The sequence below is a fragment of the Lissotriton helveticus genome, chromosome 11 (genome assembly GCF_964261635.1).
Source record: "Lissotriton helveticus chromosome 11, aLisHel1.1, whole genome shotgun sequence".
In the NCBI taxonomy this organism is placed as follows: Eukaryota; Metazoa; Chordata; class Amphibia; order Caudata; family Salamandridae; genus Lissotriton; species Lissotriton helveticus.
In genome coordinates, this window is record NC_136072.1 from 107,939,707 (window position 1) to 107,957,126 (window position 17,420).

A 17,420-nucleotide genomic window follows, 5' to 3' on the forward strand; every position below is an offset into this window, starting at 1 on the left:
TCACTGGGCTCTTCAACCGCAGGTGAGGGAGACAGCGGATAGGCGCTTTTTACCTTATGAACAGTGGCTGCTTATGCGTACCTCGGACTCAAAATTGATTACAGATCTTTATAAGTTACTACAACCTCCGTCCACACATTTCTATAACCCGGGGAGAGAACGATGGGAAAGGGAGTTGGGGAGGACACTGAGCCCTAAGGAATGGGAGAACATATCCTATAGAGCACGGCATTCGGCGTACCATATGGGTCTCACTGACACATTGACTAAGGTTTCCACCTATTGGTACTATACACCAGAACGGGTTCACGAATTTGACCGTAGCAAGGAGGCCACATGTTGGAGAGGGTGCGGACACCGAGGTACACTTACACACATTCTATGGGACTGCCCACTCCTGGAAACGTACTGGAAGGATGTGCTGGACGACATTGATACGCATTTTGGCATTGAACTGCCGCGCTTCCCCGCTTACACCTTGCTAGGGCTCCGGAATGGGCTGATGTACCCCCTTAGATCCCGTAGGGGTAGGCAGATTGCCATTGCGCTGGGCTCAGCAGTTCAAAATATCCTGATACATTGGCGCACTGCCACGATACCCTCTGTCACGGGTTGGCTCCATAGATTGTGGCATGTGTTGGGCATGGAGAAGTTGTCGCTAACAGTGGTGGGGGATACACGCAATTTTCTGAGCTTTGGCAGCCATTTCATTCTTTGCTGCTAACAGAATTCAAGGAAATTACCTGTCCCAAGTACCTCCGCCTCATGCGGCTCATGAGCCCAGCAGCACAAGCCCCGTCACTTGAGGGGAGACCCACTGCCCCTGCAGGAGGTAGCTCTGGTGTCCACCTTGGATAGTGTTGGTGCACTGGACGTAGAATGGGGAGAGGGGAGGGGGGGTTGGGATCCGGGAGTTGGGTTGTTGGGGTCCTGGGGGGGAGTTGGAAATGGAAATGTTATCTCATACTGTGACACTGCATTCCAGGTATAGCAATGGGGGACTGGTACAATACACTGCATCTACCGGTTCCAGTTGGAGCTGGGGCTCTATCCGCATGAACAGAATGTCCCATGATGATGTAAGTTGGTCCTTGTATGATGTGCTGAATAAAATACTTTAAACCTAAAAGAAACATATAGGGGTCCATTAGGATATAGGGTGGATCGCCACTGCCCGCATGGCGGTGGCGATCCACCCTACAGCCTTCCCCACCCACCATCCATTTCCCCCCGCCATATTAGTATGGCGGGGTACCGTGGCGGATGGGAAGACTGTCTGCCGCTTTTCTGCTCGGTCGACAAGTCGACCGGGCGGAAAAGAGTTTAATATGGTGGCGGTGTCTGCTAGACACCGCCATCCATATCAGGATGCAGGCAGGAGGCAGCCTTTCCGTGGCGGCAAGGCATGCGGATTTTGAAGTTGTGGGCCCGTTGTGGGCCCCCAGGATGTTGAGAGGCTGGGGGTGGCACATGGGGGGTACCTATGGTACCCCCCTGCATGTACATGCACAACATGGCAGGCACCTCGCAGTGCCTGCCACGTTGTGCATGCATATGCACAACATGCATTTCTGGCATTGCGGCGGGTGATGCTCAAAGCACCGCCCGCCGCAATGTAGGATGTGTCCACAGTGTGGCGGGCACATCCTAATCACCCCCACGGGACTGCCGCACTTATGGCAGGCGGTCCCTTTTTACGTCAGTATGGCCGCCCGCCATCCTAATGATTTCCATAGTTTTCAGCAAATGTCTGCCCATTACAGCGAATAAGGGTAGGTTTGGTCTGTCCAACATAACATTATTTGGGGAAAATCAAATTCTTAATCGGGCCAGTATCATGATCAGTCAGTCAAATGATAAAAAAACTAACTGTGGAAGCGGTGTTTTATAGCTTGGTGGAGCAAAACTGATGATTAGATATGCAAAAACGTTCACTGGAGATGCAACTAGAGAAAGCTTAAATGTAACAAGGAGAGCACTTAGGGAAATCTGCTGAGGAAACAAAATCAACATACATAATACAAAACATGTTGTCCTTTGGAATAGCAGGCAGCTAGTGGCTGCTACAGACTGAAGATAAGTCATCTAACTGTATGAGATGCTGTATAATTAGGCTGGAGCATGTTGTCCGGCAGACAGAGTTGGCAACAAGGCACCACATTTAAAAAGATTTGATCCCTGTCGTATCGCCATGCCTGTCCTGACTAGATCCCAGGGTCAGGCATGACAGGAAGAGGAATAGGAGGAGCTTGGGGGAAAGCGGCAGTTCGCGCCTGTACACAAAAGAATAAAGACTTGGTACAAGGCAGCAGGTGTAAGGCGTATTTATTTTCTGGGGAGCATGAAAACTGGTGACGAGGGTGGCATGCGGAGTCACCCCCCTCTACCTCCCACGCTGTAAAAGAAAAAAAAACGAAGCACACGCTACTGCGAGTGAAGATTGGAGCGCCTGTGCTGCCGGTGAGAGCGTGAGCGATGGCCCAGCACGCTGAAGCAGCCCGTGACCAGGAAACACCCCGAGAACCCAAAGAACCTGGGGATCGAACTGAAGCCCCAAACGAGTGGACGTTGCATAGAGCCAGGGGTAAGCCAAATTAAAGTGCCCAATTGAAGATAGCGTGCAGGAGTCATTTTGGCAGCCATTTTGGAGTCAGGCACACTGCATTGACTAAGCCTGGCCCCCAACACAGTGGCCATTTTTGAGTCAGGCAATACACAAAAAGCTCCTCGGAGCCCGCAGAAAGCGCAGCTGAGACCCATAGACGCTACTGCGGCCCACCGAAGCCACATTGCGCTCCATCATGTCGACACCACCAGACTCTTCGCAACAGGTGGTGCCTGGCCCTGCGCAACCTGCCTCACAGCCCAGACCAATACTCATGGGGGTATCATTCCTGCGTCCTCCCGAGCCCTAATACTGATGTCTGGAAACAGTATAGGCCCCAAGTGGAAGGGCTGAACCAGGATAAATGTGAGTTTCTAAAGTCGACTTTCAAATTCTACGGCCACATCTTCGCAAAAGAGGGCATGAGACCTGACCCCGAGAAAACATCAGCACTATCTGACACTCCACAACCACATGATGTCTGCGACATCCGTTCCTAGGTATGGCCAGTTGCTGCGCCCGTTACATCAGTGACTACGCAACCATCAGCTACCCGCTACGAGAACTGACACAACAAGGGCAAAGCTTCCAATGGTCAGCTAAATGCGAATACAATCAAGACAGCTGTAAGCTCAGCCATCAACCTGGCATATTTCAAGCCAAGTGACCTACGTGAAGAGTTGTGTATGAAGGGTTGTTCCACCCTACGGGCACGTTTGTGGCATTTGAGACCTGTTCAGAGATTAGCGGTGTGGTAGAGAGTTTTTGTTGTTTTTTTTATTAGAGAGGCAGAAGAGGAATGCAGTCTTATTAGTATTTGCTGTGGTTACATTTATGGTCCGCTGCAATTACATTCATGGTCTGTTGCAATTATTAGGTTGCTTATTCAGTTATGTATAATGCGTGCATAGTTTCCCATCTGTTTTCACATGCACTTTTAGTGTGTATTGCTTGTCCATTTGTGCATAATGCATGCAATGTGTTTGTATCGCTTTTAATTGCTATATAGTAAACACCATGCAACAGTCTAAAGTTATTCGGTTTAAAGAAAGAAGATGTGTTAATCCTGCTGCTCAGCCTGTGTGACTGGGTGTGTCGAATGTTGGTGTGATGATGCTGTGGAATGTTGGATGAGTGAGAGAGTCAGTTGGAGGATGGGCTGAGCAGCATGAAGGATGCTCCTTTTTGGGCTATCTCTCATCATCTTACCTAATAATTCAACTTCCTAATCTACCTTGGAACTGGAGCATCTACTTTGTACAACAAGATGGTAGTTGATGATTATTGTTCTATTACTTTTATGATGAATTTGCAATTCTGATTGAGTCTAGATTCAAGCCATTTATTTTCAGGACAGACATAACTGGGATAAATATTTAAAAGAGCTGAGAAGAAGCAATGAAAGATAATAAAATCCACTAGGTATGACCCTTGAACCCTTGTCATTCAAGAGCACAACATGGAATTTATGTTGGATGTAAATCATTCTAAATTTTGCATCCCAAGTCTTTCATCGGTCACTCGTATATCCACATCTCTTCAATATTCCCCTTTTATCCAAAATTGCAATTCAAGCACACAACAAAAGAAAAGGACAAGATTTGATTGAGGTTTGTGAGATTAACATGTGCTGATGGGTTGTTGTCTGACAGATACCCGAATCCATTAACCCTGCATGCCTTTACAACACAGTCACTACCCGACTGCGAAGTTACCACGTGTCACTTTAACACGTAAGGCATTACAACGATTTGCTGTAGGGTGCGCTGGACTTTGGAATAGAATAAAATACTATTCCAATTCCAGTCTCCTCAACAGTAGGGAAGGTGTTGGACTTGATAACCCAACATCAGTCCAACACCACGCACCCTACAGCAAGTTGTTGTAATGACTTGCAGGTTAAAGTAACGCATGGTAACTTTGCATTCGGCACACCAACAAAATATCGCCACTCAAAATATTCCCATAACAAAATATTGAGACAAGAATATTGATGTCAAAAATATCAACATCCTATACTTATAATGGTAAGTATAAAAATATTGAAATACAATTTCAATGTCAATAATATAGTTGTATTAAATATTGATTTTTAAATATATATACGATAAAATAATAAATATTAAATATATTACAGAGGAACATTAATTAATCTATAAATATATTTATTATATATCTTAACAAATATAACAAATAAACCTAATTAAAAAAGTTAAACACACATATACAATAAATATATATTTAGATGTATCTACTTACAAAAAACGTATTAAACTAATAATTTTCATTTACATTATAATTTAAAAATAATATAAAAACAAATGAATATATATATATAGATATTCCATTAACATAGAATCTCTACAAAAAACGTTATAATTAAATAACAAAATTAAACAACTTACATACTTTAAGTGTAGCAAAAATTATTTTACACATTAACAATATTAATAATTAACAAAATTCTAATTTTAAACAAACAAAAACAAAATAATATGAATTATAACAGCATAAAATAAATTATGAAACATAAAATGTAATACATATACTGTTCCCACTACAATTTATACCAAACTATACAGACAATTAAACTAAATATATCAAAAAAATTACTACTCTCACTTCACACAACGCAAAAAAAAATAAAACTGGTTAAAATTTACAAATCTTCCTCTAATAAATGCAACACTAGTAACAGTGTTGGATTGCGGATAGGTAATATTTGCTGTACCAATTCCATCCAGTAGCAAAACTGTGGGCATGCAAAGGGATAAATGTACTATTCCCACTCCAATCACTACAACAGTAGGGAAAGTTTTAGATTGTGGAAGAGTAAAATGTACTATTCCCACCCCAACAAGTGTAAAAGTAGGGAAAGTGTTAAATAGCGGAGGAATAAAATGTTTCCACTCCAATAAGTACAACAGTATTGAAAGTGTTGGATAGCGGAGGGGTAAAATGTACTATTCCCACTCCAGTCAGTTCCACATTAAAAACAAACAAAATATCTTCAACAAAATAAAAAAATATTATAAACAAAGTAAATAAAAAATATATAAATATGTTGAAAATTAAAATAAAAATATATTTAATGATAAAAATGTTGAAAAAATAAAAAACCTATTACAATTATATAAGCATATCACAAACACCTACAAATATTATTGCAGATAAAATACAAAAAAATTCATACACATAAATATTTTGTATTTTGAAATTATTTATTAACAAAAACATTAATTATTACATACATATAGTTTAGTTACTTCCCACCCTATAACACCACAAAACGCACTACCTGCACCCAAAAAAATATTTACACTATTAATATAAATATTTATCAACAAACTAATTTTCTATTAATTATAATTCATGTACTTCCCACAATATACCCCCGCAAAGCACACAACACACTCATAACATTTAACAAAAAATATTTACACAATAATATAATTATTTATAAAATTATTAATTGATAATAATTTTAAAAGTAATAATTAGTTGCAAAAAAAATAATTTACTTCCCACCACATACCCCTACAAAACCAACAACCCACATCTAAAATAAAAAAAACATTTGTTTGCACAATTAACATAATTATCAATTAAAAAATAATAATAATTAGAAACTGAATGATAAATCATTCCATTTAATTAACTTCCCACCCATTACCACTATAATCCCCAACGCAGATGTGTATAAAAGAAGGACCTCAGATACCACCACTTCAGAACACTTATGGGTTTAGTGTGATTACTCGAAAAGCCAGGTGTTGAGCTTGTTGCAGAAATTCCAGTGAGGAGGAGGCTCTTATGTGTAGCGGCAAGTCGGTCCATGCTTTAGGACTGATGTAGAAGTAGGCGCAAACAACAAATCTGATTTTTCATATGTGTTTGATGTGTGCAAGTAGGAGTCAGGACAAGCAGAGGTGCCTGAAAGGTTTATAAAACAGATACGATTGTTGAGTTATGCTGGGCCAGTGTTGTATAGTGCCCTGAATGTGTGAGTGAGGCATTTTAATTTTGCTAGTTTGTGTATGGGAGCCAGTGGAGCTCCTACAAGAATAGAATGATGTGAGGGCGGCATGGGAGGTTGAGTGTTATTCTGGCTGCTCAGTTCTGAATGGTCTGCAACCTTCTTGTGAGTTTTTTTGTTGATCTTGACATAGAGGGTGATCCCATAAGCCAGCTTTCTCATGTCAAGGACGTGTGTGATAGTTTGCTTGAATTAATCCCAGTCACTGTTAATTACTCGGTCTGCATTGAAGTCCATTGAGGTATCATGGTAGGCAAAAATTATGGATGATGCTAATTCAAGCATTCCATCTAATAATTTTTTGCATTCCTAAGTTTTTAAATAAACACTATGAATACTATAAGCAAATGGACTGATCAGTGGAACAGCCTTTCACTTCAGTGTGTGACACCACCACCACATTACATTCAATACAAGCGAGGAGCTAGTAGTGATTGATGCAGGCAGGTGTCTATACCTAACTGTTGGGTATGTGACCACAGGAACTAAATCAGCAGGTCATATTCCCCCAACAAGATGAATCCCCTTTGATCAGAACCAGATGTGGGCAACATAACGTGCCAAGAGGTGTACATTTTTTTTTTTTTATAAATTTGTTTTATTGTTGCATCAAAGTAAACAGATACAGTAAAGATTATCAGCCGACTTGGCCTCAACATTCGGCCATGTGTGCAACATTTTTTTGGTTTATATAACTGGTGCAAATATACAATTCCTCGATCAAGCCATGCCGGTCGTATAGCCATGTCTATTGGTCGGGAGACAGTGAACCAGCATAGCCAAGAGAACAGTGGACGGTAACATGTATGTAAGTCCCGGTCTCAAAGACGTTGGATCGGGGCCTGTACTGTCCATGAGCGGTGCTACCAGAGAACAGGGGGAAACAAAACCGTGGGAGGGAAGCGTGTGGGCGCTAGCAAGGTCAAAGTAGGGGGACACTAGTGACGGGCGTCAGGGGGGGGGGGGGACCCAGTGGGTCAATCAGCCTGCGTTCCAGAGGGGCGAGCAGGTAGTCAGGAGCATGTCCTGGGGGGGGGTGGGAGACATCAGGCAGATACTATCGAACTTCACGGACTGGGAGGGGAAGGGGAGGGGTAGGTGGTTCACTCACTGTCAAGGACTGTCGAAAGCTGTGGAGGAGCATGGCCCATTCCATGGATATGGGAAATTTACGCGCACCCCTGGCTTCTTCCTCCCTGAGGGCATCCTCTTCCGCCGCCGCCCATTTACTGACCGCCCCCGTCCAGGCTGCTATAGGGGGACTCTCCGGGGATCGCCAGCGCATGGTGATGCATCTGTTCGCCAACAGGAGCGCTAAGGACACGAAGCGTCTATGCACTGGAACCTGCTTAGGGACATGAAAGATGCCTAATGCGCTAGACTCCCAGGTGGATAACGTGGTGAGGCCTGTCAGTTCCGACAAGGTGTCATGTATCGCCCGCCAGAAGGAATGGAGGTCGGGGCAGCTCCAAAGCATATGGCGAAAATCCGCAGCAGGGGCGCAGCATCTGGGGCATAGGAAGGACGTGGAGGGATAGAATTTCTGTAAGCGCGCTGGGGTGAGGTATGCCCTGTGTAGGATATAGTATTGGATATTCTTAAAGCGGGCATTCCTAGAGACGCGTTTGGGGGCCTCTAGCGCCTTAGTCCACTCAGAGTCGTGCAGCGCGCGGCCTATGTCCTCCTCCCATGTAGTGCGCAAGGTCGTCAGGGGGGCTTGTGAGAGTTCTCGGATGGATTTGTACAACCAGGTAACCAAATGACGTCCCACCCCCATGCGTAGGATAGTGTGTATGACTGGATGCGTGTCTGGCTCGCCCGTACGAAGGTCGAAATGGGGTCGGAATCCGTCAATCAGCTGTCGATATCTGAGGAATTGGCCCGGGGGGAGCCCATACTCAGCGGTCAGACGGTCAAGTGTTTTTAGCTGGCCTTCCTCAAAGAGCGACTCCAGATCCATGATGCCACAGAGCGACCATCTGGCGAAGAACGGAGCCGTGAAGTAGGAGTCTTGCCTGGGGCTGCCTATCAGCGGTAAGAGCGGAGAGTACGGAGGTCTAGCGGGGGACATGCGGTGGATCCGCATCATGCACCGGCGCGCTATCGTCACTTGGAGGGGGTATGTGCGCCGTGGCTTGGTGCCCGGGAGCAGTAGACGGGTGAGTTCCGGGGTCGCAATTCTATCGGTCGAAGTGACAGTTTCCTGAAGGTAACGGTCCGCCGTCCAGTACGACAGCCACTGGAGCTGCGCTGCAAGGAAGTATGACTCGAAGGATGGAGCTCCGAGCCCGCCCAGCGTCGTGGGAAGTTGGAGGGTTTGCAGGGCGACCCGGTGTCGGCCCTCGCCCCAGATAAGGGTCCCTAGGAGGGAGTCAACGTCGCGGAAAAAAGATCTAGGCGGCACCACCGGCAAATTCGTAAAGTGGTATAGGAGCCGGGGAAGCATTATCATTTTAGCCAGTGCAATCCGACCTATTGGGGCTAGTGGGAGTTTATTCCAGAAGGCAACCGCCGGGCGTAGACTGGCGAGTGCTTTGCAGTGATTCCCTGCGAAGAGGTCCGCTGGGGAATGATACATGCGGACACCAAGGTATCGGGGGGCTTCCGTGGACCACGAGAGTGTATGTGTTCCGAGCTCGACCTCCCGGGGGGGCAGGCTCGGGTGTAAGGGGTAGACCGTGGATTTGTCCCAGTTCACCTGTAGTCCGGAGGCATTCGCGAATTCCTCCAGTGTTGCCCCAATAGCGGTCAGGTCCGTATCAATGTCTCGGACATATATGAGGAGATCATCCGCGTACATGGAGACACTGTGGGTGCTGTCCGCTAGCGGGATGCCCCATTCCGCGCCCTCCAGGCGTAGCCTTACCGCCAGCGGTTCGACCGCCAGTGCAAATAAAAGAGGCGACAGGGGGCACCCCTGCCGCGTGCCTCGCCGAACCTCGAACGCTGGTGATATACGTTTCCCGATGCGGACACGCGTAGTCAGATCAGTGTACAAGAGGCGCGTGTATGCTATAAGCGTCGGGCCAATATTAAGGCGTTGCAAGACCGAAAAGAGATAGGGCCAGGTGAGGGTATCAAATGCCTTCTCCAGGTCCATAATGAGACAGGCGGCGCGAGGAAATCTGCCACGCACTTGATCTTGTACATGGAAAACTCGGCGAAGGTTCTGGGAGGTGTTCCTTCCCGGAACAAAGCCGCATTGGTCGGGGTGGACCAGTGGGCGTATGACCTGTGCATAACGATCAGCTAGAATTTTCCCCAGAATTTTACAGTCGGCCGATAGGAGCGTGATGGGGCGGTACGATCCCATGAGGAGTGGATCTCTGTGGGGCTTAGGAAAGGTGACGATCACGGATTCCCGCAATGACTGGGGCAATCTCCCCAGATGAAGGGACGCCCCGAATACCCGCGACAAATGGGGGACCACTAGGGAAGAGAATGTCGAGTAGTATTCCAGCGGGAAGCCATCCAGTCCTGGCGCTTTATTCCGGGACATGGCACGAATCGCCTGGGTAATGTCAGGGGGTTTGATCTTGGTGTCGAGGGTGCGCCTGTCTGCATCCGATATTGTAGGTAGCGTCAGCGGGTGCAAAAAACCATCCACGGAGAATGGGGAACAGTGGGTCGGAGTCCCGTATACTTGTGTATAATGTCGCTGGAACGCCAGGAGGATCTCGGCTTGGGAGCGCACTAGCACGCCGTCTGGATTGATGATATCCGTGATCGGCTTGATTACGGTATCTTGCCTCGCCATCCAAGCCAGGAGCGCGCCAGTTTTGTCTCTGTCCTTATGCACCCTAGAGGCATAAGCTCTAAAATTGTACTTTCGGAGGTCAGCGCAGGCCGTCTGATATTTCGCCTTAGCCTCGGCAGTGAGCATGGCGTGCTCCTCTGAGTCGTCAGGCTGCCTAGTGAGTGCGGCCAGAGACCGCTCTGAGGTCTGGAGCATCCGTTCCAGGGTGCGGCGAACCCCGACTACCTGTTTGATGCATTCGCCCCTTGCCACCACTTTAAAAGCGTCCCATTCCACCAGTACTGACGATGCCGTGTCTGTGTTGTGTGTGAAGTAGTCTTGGATGCTGGACTTGTGTGCGTCTCTGAACACTGGGTCCGTGAGGCAGTCTCTAGGGAGGCGCCAGGTGGGGACTGGCGGGCGCGGGGGGCGCCAGTTCAGTCGAATGACGTGGGCATCATGATCCGATAGGATCCGACCCAAGTAATCTGTAGATGCAATCTTAGGGAGGATCGGTGCAGAGCAAAGGAAACGGTCCAGACGGACCCTGAGGTTATGTGGGATCGAGTGGAAGGAGTAAACGCGGGCCAGCGGGTGTAAGTGTCGCCAAGCGTCGGTGAGTGTCCAGTGCGTGGTCCATGCCCTGAAGAGGTCTGCCTGTCGAGGGGCCGGGGAGTGTGTGGGGGGGGGATGCGAGCGATCCAGGGTGGGGTCTAGTGTACAGTTAAAGTCGCCTCCCAACACCCATGGAACTGTAGTGAACTGGGCTAGAACGCCTGTGAGGTGGTCCCAGAATTTGTCCTGATCTGTGTTGGGGGCATATATGCTTCCAAGGAGTATACCCTGGCCATCGAGCACCCCTTCTAAAAGTGCATACCTGCCCTCTCGATCAACCACCCGTCGAAGTTCCCGGAAGGGAGTGCCAGGCCTGACCCAAATTAAAGCGCCGCGCGCAAATGCTGAATAGTGTGTGGCACAGAGGATACCTCGCCATTTGACCTGTAGGCGGGCGAGTTCGGTGGCATTAATATGTGTCTCCTGTAGAAACGCTATATTGGCTGACATGCGCCTAATATATGAGTAAACCGAGTAGCGTTTACTGGGTGTGTGTAGGCCTCGTACATTCAGTGTAAGGACGTTAACGTCCGTGCATGAGACTGCCATATTTAGGGTGTCGTGAGTGGGAGAGGGAACCCCCTGCAGCCCCCGACGGCCGCCGGTGTGCATGTGACATACGTGTTCCTACGCGCCGAGCTTCCACAATCGTAGGGGAGGAACTAAGGGGAGTAACGATAAACAGAACTGTAGGTGGGAAACAGTCCCAATACTGAGGATATCTCACCGGGGGTGGCATATCCAAACTAATGTCCCACTTGGGGAGAAATACAACGAATAACTGCGGGGGTGGCAGCGTGTGTCGCTGCTGGGCTTGTGCGCGGGCCAGGCTCTTGTAGGAGAAGCGTCTATCGCACGTTAGCGCTTACAAGCAAATGACAGATAGTCTAGGCTCCTAGACGTCGCGCAGCACAACAGAACACCATGAGAAGGATATAACAGTAGGTAGTCCTTTCCTCAGGAGGAGGTGCCAAATCAGCTGGGCTGGGCAGCTCCCAAGGCGTGAGCCGCTACAAGGGGGGAGGAGATCGGTCCGATCCCGGACATTGTTCCATCACTGTCCCGATCCTTCTCAGGGGTGAACAGGTGCGGTTGGCCTTCCAGATCTGATGCCGTGGGCGACGTATGTAGGCCGGTCACCGCTTTCAAGGCATCTCGTCGTTCTTGCATGATTTGTGCGAGGTCGGGTGAACCCTGGGGGGGTGACTCCTGGTCTCTGGGGCGGCCCGATCGAGCACGGCTCGCACCTCGCCGTCTGGAACGCCGGAAGTCGTTATTGCGTGCTCTCTGGGGTCCGGGATTAGGGATGATTGGGCAGTGACACTCAGTCCAATCCTGCGCTTCCTCCGCCGTATTGAAGAAGAGGGCTTTCCCTTTGTGCAGCACTTTCAGGCGGGCCGGAAACAGTAGGGAGTACTGAAGGTCGTTGGCACGAAGGCGTCTTTTGACATCGAGATAGGTGGAGCGCTGTTGCTGTACTTCTCGGGCGTAGTCCGGGAATACCATAACATGCTGGTCCTCCACCTGTAGGGGACCCACTGTCCGGGCCGCACGGAGCACTGCGTCGCGGTCTCGGAAGTGCAAAAATTTTGCCAGCATGGGTCGTGGTGGGAGGCCTGGTTTAGGTGCTCGGGCCGGGACCCTATGGGCCCTTTCAATGGAGAAGTACGCCGTCCTGTCTGCCTCCGGCGTGAAAGATTTGGTCCAGGATTCCATGTACATCAGAGGGTCCGAATTCTCAATCCCCTCCGGGAGACCTAGGACGCGAATGTTACATCTCCTTGAGCGTCCTTCTAAGTCCACCGTGCGTTCCTCAAGGGCAGCCACACGGTGTAGGACCTCCTTCAGTTCCGCCGTCTGCGATTTCACCACAGGCTGTAGCTCGGTCGCGATCCGTTCTCCCTCCTTCACTCGATCTGCCAACTTGCGGTGGTCGTCGCGGATTAGACTAATGTCCGTCGTCAAAGCTCCCAGCCGCTCCTCCATCGATAGGCGGGACAACTCAATTGCCGCCAACACCTGATCTAACTTCGCCGACAGTGTAGGGTCGGGTTGCGACGCATGGGCCTGCGTCCACGTCCTCGTTTGTGGCATCCTCTCGGGGGCCGTCTCGGGGACCGCCGAGCATTTCGCGGCATTCGTTTTCCCCATGACAGATATGGGGGGGGGGGGGGGCCCCGGCTCCAGTGTATATCGCGTTCAGCAGGCCGCCTCCCTTTGGTACGTTCAGATAGAAGCTCAGCAGAGGATGAATACACGGGGGCGGTCACTGTCCACCCACTGGGGGGCCCCACAGTTGGTCAGGACGTCCTTAGGAGCTCGCAGCCGCAGGGGGCAATTTTTCGGGTGTTGGTGGATGGGCAGGGAAAGGGGTACTGCCACCACAGTTCAGAGGCCAGAGGTCCTTCGGAGAGTAGGCGCCCCTGTTAGGGCCGGGTCCAATGCTCCCTCCTCTCTGGCGTGCAGCCCCGCTCCCCAGGTAACCCCGGGGGCCAAGGAACAGACGACCCGGGCCCAGGGAAGGTCTCAGACGAAGTGTCTATGTCTCAGGGTCAGTAGAGCTCCGCGTCCCTAGGGTGGTACTCACTCCAGTCACGGTGCCACGACACCCATGGGCGCCATGTTAGAGTCAGGCACCTGGGTCCACCAGGCCACTCGAGGATTTAGGCGTGTCCCAGCACCCCCCCCCCCCGAGCAGGGGCCAACATGGATCGCGACCGGACCCCAGAGGGGACAGGGGGGCCGCCGGATCACCGGCACCGCGGCTCGCGAGGGATGGGGGGGAGGGGGGGTGCACACCTACCGCCTTCAGGAGGGATCGTGGTCAGCGGAGGGTCCAGCGCCACACAGGTAGGATCTCCGTCGGTGCTCCGCGGCGATGAGGTGGACAGATTAGGCTCCTGGACACGAAGAGGCGCCGACGCCATGGAGCTGCGTGAATGCGGCCGCCATCTTGTGAGTCGAGACGGTGCAGAGAAGAGCACCGGACCGAAAGTCCGGGGGTCCAGCTGCCGCGCTCCCCACCGGGCACCGGCAATAGTCCTGTCTCGCGATGGTCGCCGCTTCAGCGACAGAGTCTTAGAGGCGCTCCCGGTGGGCAAAGGGAGTTGCGCCCGCCATCTTGTGCGCTCAGCTCCGGGTGTAGAGAGGGACGGAGCAGTGGTTGCCGTGCGTCTGCAGATTCCCAGATGAAGGCAGAAGACGCCTCACTGCGGGTGAGTCGTTTAGTAGTAGGTATAGGAAGGCTGAGGCTCCCGGCGATCATGGAAAATGGGCAAGATGCTAGCCCGACCGCGGAGCCTCAGCAGGACACAGCCGCCATCGTGGCTTGCCAAGCCACGCCCCCGTGCCAAGAGGTGTACATAACTGGCTGTGCTTGAACTTTCATGCTCGCTCATGCAGACTTTATGAATACTACGAATAAAATACCTATCTTTCTTACATTTACCATAATGCCTTTGATAAGACTTTTTCCCATTCAGAAGAATATTAACTTACTCAGACCACCTTCTCTTACTTTCTACATTGTTGATAGGAGGCATGTGTTCTGTTCCATATGAGAGATTCAGCACCAGCTTAACTGCTCATGAATTAAAATGCAGAAATTATCATTTTTATGTTGATTGTTGTAATGATAGTACACTGGGCAGAGCAACAAAATATGCATTAGAGTCTCCTTCATCTGCCAGCCACCATTACCTTACCCCTGAGACTGCAGATTATATCTCTGCATTATAGAAAATGTGTTTAGTGGCAGCTTATTAAAACGGAAGCTTGTATATGATCTTCCGCCATCGATAGGAGATACATCACCCTAGCAGGTTTCATAACCCGCATTCAATTTCCTGTGACACTTTCACATTCTGGATGCACCACTGCATGTGATTTGCTCATTACGCGTGTTAACTCATTGCTAATAGATCTCTTACTTATTATGTTTACTCTTCCTTTGTATAATTATTGCTTGATCCCAGTGTTCTTTGAATCCCAGAGTGCTACATGTGCTCTTAAATGGGAAACAAACCGACCATATCACATTTCTTGTAAGCCTGAGATTACTTATAGGGTTTTGTACAACATAACCCTTTTATAGAGCATACACAAACCATGAAAAAGAGGGTGCAAAACACAAATCTGATCAGAGTGTAATTCTAAAACCTCTCTGGAAATCATATTTGACGTTGTTGTTAGATACCCCTACATCACTCCAATATTTGTTTACACCTATCTAGAAATATTTCACACAAAGGTAGGTCTGCTTCAACAAGCAAGCAAAACTGCCTATACTTTCCACTGGTTGCTAGGAGTACAAGCTAGATGGCTCATGGATGCCCCAAACCCCTGGAAACCAGACAGCACCACAGCATCAGAAAAATTAAAATCACAAAGGTGGGGTTATCACATTGGTACAGCAAGGTTTCTTTAGCTATGAAACACTTGTACGAAAAACATTACCAATTTTGTAACCATGTTGTCATCCAAAGTCTCCTTGACCTGTTGAGAGAGACACCTATCATTAAACGTCATGCTTATGCTCCTGTGAAAAATCCTAAATTTTCATATATAAATACATACGCACACAAACACAAACACACACACACACACATATATATGGATGTATATACATAAGTAACTATAACTCGTGCCTTAAAGTAACTTTAAATGGCACCCCCACGCACAGTGTCTTCATCAATTATGTCATTTCAGATGTTGCAGTATATTATCAATCATGTCATAAAACATGTCAGTTACCAGTGCATGGAGAGGGCACAAGTTATAGCAATTTATGGTACGAGTTATATTTACTTGAGATCAATTCAGTGGTTTTGTTCATTTAACATGGTATGTTTTAGCTGACATTTTCTCCTAACTATAACATCCTACTAACCAGTGATTTTATCAGTGAATTTCTAAGGTTTTTTTACTGCAAAAGTAAAATATTATTTCCATCCCTAACTATAAGGTCACATTGACGTTTGTTTTTTCAGTGGATTTCTGTTTTTTTCACATAAAGTAATATTTTCATGCCATATGTAATGATGGCCCCAAGCTGTGTGCGGCCCACAGCCCAAGGTCCTGCGTCCAATCCCCACATGCATTCAACTCCACACCATGCACAGTCTTAAGCCACGACCTGCAACCAATACCTATACAATGCACATGAGCCAAGATGATTAATTACAACATTTTTCTACCATTCCACTCATTGTTATTTTTCAGCTCCGTGTGGATAGCTGTAGCTTACTCTATGCTTACAGACTTTACTGCAAAAATGGCAAAATACTTTGGGGGTCATTAGGATAGCAGGCGGACTTTGTGGAACAGGACAGCCCGCCATTGGTGCGGGGTCCCATTGGTGACATTAGGATGCGCCTGCCACACTGGCGGGCGCATCCTGCATTCTTGACATTGCGGCACACGGTGCTCTCAGCACCGCCCACCGCAATGCCAAGAAGACATGTCGTCCACTTCCATGCACAACGTGGCTGGCACTGCGTGGTGCTTGCCATGTTGTGCATGTAATTGCAGTGGGGGTACCATAGGTACCCTCCATGTGCACCCCCCAGAATCACTGGGGGCCTGCTATGGGCCCCTAATGGCAAAAACCGCGTGCCTTTCCAGCATACTGATTTGGATGGCGGTGTCTACCAATCACCGCCACCATATCAACTGCTTTTCTGCCCGGTAGGCAATCAGGCGGGTTGCCTACCGGCGGAAAACCGGTGGACGGTCTTCCCATCCGCCGGGGTCCCCCCGCCATGGTAATGTGGCGGGGGGAGTCATATGCGGCCGGTGGTTTTTTGTGGGCGGATCACCATGGCCATACGGGCGGTGGCAATCCACACGATATCTTAATTAGCCCCTTTGTCTCTTTTCTAGCTTGGCATGGATGGAGTGGCTCTCCACGTACAGCTTAGGCACTAATTAGGGTTCCTTATTTCTATTCCTGCATAATTTATGTGACACTCTAAGGCTGAATGGACACTGTAAGTGTGTGTGTGTGTGTGTGTGTGTGTGTGTGTGTGTGTGTGTGTGTGTGTAGATAGATAGATAGATAGATAGATAGATAGATAGATAGATAGATAGATAGATAGATAGATAGATAGATAGATAGATAGATAGATAGATAGATAGATAGATAGATAGATAGATAGATAGATTACGAAGAATTGGCAATCAATTGGGAAACGTACAACACATGCCATTGTTTGAAGAGAAAACCTGCCCCTGCTATATTACACTTCCCCTAAAGCTATAGTCAGCGTTATAGTAATTTGACATTGTAATAAACTGTTACACAAATGTATTTTACTGATTCACTTTTAATTCATGAAAATTCACTAATCATAACATTATTATATATAAGTTTTATGGAAAATATGTTTGAACTGTGCAATTGTTGAATGTATGCTCGCTGGATTCCAACT